Source organism: Myotis davidii, unplaced genomic scaffold, assembly GCF_000327345.1.
Source record: "Myotis davidii unplaced genomic scaffold, ASM32734v1 scaffold122, whole genome shotgun sequence".
In the NCBI taxonomy this organism is placed as follows: domain Eukaryota; kingdom Metazoa; phylum Chordata; class Mammalia; order Chiroptera; family Vespertilionidae; genus Myotis; species Myotis davidii.
In genome coordinates this window covers 770069-773271 of record NW_006293234.1, presented here as the reverse complement: position 1 = coordinate 773271, position 3203 = coordinate 770069, and positions in this window count along the sequence as shown.

Below are 3203 nucleotides of genomic sequence, written 5' to 3'. Positions count from 1 at the left end.
AGGAGTTTGCCAAAGGTCACACTAATAGCACAATCCAGATCAGATCACAGTTCCCAGATTTCTAATCCAACATTACTTCTGATCCAATATGTGTGACTGTTTCTGATCAGTAGCAACAGTAGCAGCATAATACTAAAAGTAATGCTACAGTTTGTTGATCTCTGTGTCCCAGGCACCAAACACATTGCACACGATATTCATGATACCAGTACATCTAGTAAAGCACTTATAATGCCTAATGCTTGTGATCTTCAGAAGCTTGAATCATTATTTCTGATACCCACTCCCCTCAATAGAGGATGAAACAACAAAACCCCATGCATATACAAGATGTAAGTGTCTCTAATGATCCGTTCCACTATGGGAATGGAAAAGGAAAATCAGATCCACCAAGGAGCTAACTTGCAGCCTAGCATTGAAGCCAACCTCTGCCCCATGACTTCTCATGATCCATGTCATGAAAAAGAACAGTCTCCTGAATGAAGCATTGTCTCTTTTCTCTTTCTGAGGTTTTTGGAGAAAAACCGAGCAAGCTATAACATAAACAAATGCTGGCCTGTCAGTCCCCGATCAAATCAGCCCCGCTGTACCATGTTAGATGGCTTGAAGGGGAAGAAAAAGTAACACATCAATCCTCTCTGCTTTTTTACCCAATACCTCAACACCCTTTACATGAGCCGAATTGGACACACCCCTGTTTTCCTTTCTTATGCAGCTACTGGGGCTCTTGAATTTTTCCTGTGTAGTCCTAATTTTACCATGTAGAGAAATTTTCCTCTCTTGCCCAAATTCAGGAGACTGCTGAAGTTTTGGCACGTTTTTTTTTTTCATTTTAGTCACAAAGTTTTCTCCTTTCCCTCTTTAATGACCCCTTTATTATTTTTCTTAACAAAGATATTCTTATATTTTTCTCCTTTCTTTTCTCTTGTTCTTTCTACCAGTTCACTTGTCTTTATTTCCATTTCAGATATATCACACTGGACAGGCTCCCCAAATGTTGTGTGTAAATTTTAAAATGCATTAGGGAATCTTACCCAGTCTTAATCCCTGAATCATTTTTACTGTGAACTGCCTCATAAATTGAAGAAAGAAGAAAGAAAGAAAGAAAGAAAGAAAGAAAGAAAGAAAGAAAGAAAGAAAGGCAACATGGGTGGAGTCTTGAAGAAAGAAGGTGCTTTAAAATTAACTAATGTTATTTGCTACATTTTGTCTTTTCATTCTTAGAATAGCTCCACAAGCCTACACTATTCACCACACTTGTTCAATTAAGTTTTAACAATCCAACCTTCTCTATTTCCCCCCCTCTGCAGTCTTCTAGAGCTATGCTATATAATAAAAGCCTAATATGCAAACTGTCCCCTCAACTGGGAGTTCAACCGCTCACTATGGCATGCGCTGACTACCACGGGGCAGCGCAGAACATGGCAGGAGTCGGCAACGCGGCGCTGGCAGTGGAGGCGCTGCCAGCCCTGATGGGCCCTGATGAGAGCAAGACTGCAGCAGGTGAGCAGGTGGTGCCAGGCCAAGACAGGTGCGAGCAGGGCCCAATCGCCCCCGCTGATCACCCAGCAGACAGAGACAAGCGGCAGCAGTGGGGAGGGGGGGTGAGGTAGGGGGCCGCTGCCCGGCTCCCAGGCGCTGAGGGAGCCCGGCAGGGGCCTGATGACTCAGGTGCAGGGGGGCACTCAGGAGCCTGGGGGCCCAGGTGCTGCCAGGGCCAAGAGGTCAGCTGGGACCTGCCCTTCCACGCCAGATGCTCCCCACTTCGATCGCCGGCCAGGCCTTGGGACCACACTTGTGCACGAATTTCCTGCACTGGGCCTCTAGTAAATAAAATAAGCCATCTTCTACTGGTAAGGATGATGAACTGGAAAGAGCATGATGTTTGGGGCCAGAGAACCTGGGTGCCATTCTGGGTCCTCCACTTCTACCTCTATCACCATCACAAGTGATTTTACATTTCAAAGCCTTTTTTCCTGTTTGAAAAATGACAATCAACATTTATTGTGAGAATTAAATCTCCTTCACTAACGTTTCATACTGAGTTTATTGGAAGGTTTCTCATTGGACATCCTCAATCTTGAAGTCTCTAATTGTGGACCATGGCATGGGGGTGGGGATTTAACCTTGGGTCTTGCCAGTTTGTAACATCAATCCCTGAGTCTTTTCACAAAGTGCTATGAGACATTAAAGATATTAAAGCATATTTCAATTACTTTGTTTTGGGAATTTTCTAGGAACTTCACAATTATCTTCAAGTAACTGGAGGCACATATGGAGATGGGGTGGGGACTAAAACTAATGATTGCATCCTGCAGTGTTCCTCAAGTTTCTTATATAAACTAAGAATTCAACTGAAGTTTCTACACTAACAACCCCATGCCTCAGCATCTCTGCCTAACATTTTACTTAATGTTTTCCTTTTCTTCTAGACATCACAAAAAAGTAAATTAAGATTTTAATCTTAATCTTTTATAAGCATTTACTTATCAAATTATCACAATTCGGAGCACATAGCTGAGTTGTTACTATTTGGTCTTCTGAATAAAGTATCCACTGGCATTTCTATTGTACAGGTGGAGAAATCAGTGACCAAGATTAAAAATAATAATAATAGGAAGAGGAAAGAGGAGGAAGAAGAGGAGGAGGAGGAGGGGGGGAGGGGGAGGAGGAAGAGGAGGGGGAGAAGAGGGAGGAGGAGGAGATTGGACAAGTCTTTTTTTGGATTTGGCTTTCTTTTGTGGAGGTGGAGGGACTTGGCTTTCTTTACAGGTTAGTTTGCAAAATGTATATATAGAAGCCAAATAATTTTCACATATGACAGATGGACCAGAAATTTTGTTCATTAAATCCGAAGTCAGTTAAATTGAGGTCTGCAAAATCGAGGGTTTACTAGAATAAATTGAGGATTTCACATTAAAATGGGGAAGAGAGTGACCGCTCTTGAACACTAAGGTCTTTTCAGTTATCTGTGGGACAGAGAAATAGGACACTTGTTATAGGGAAATAAGAATCTGATGTTTGTTTGCCCAAGTGGAGGTGGCTATAACCTTATTAAACCTGAGGTGTGAAAAGGCAAGCAGCACAGAATTTAGAGCCAGAAATGTGTAACACTATCTCTGAGAAGTGCCTAAGTGTCCACATTGGTAAAATGGGAATACTAATAACCACTCACTGGGTTTTTAAACAGTTATATGTGATAA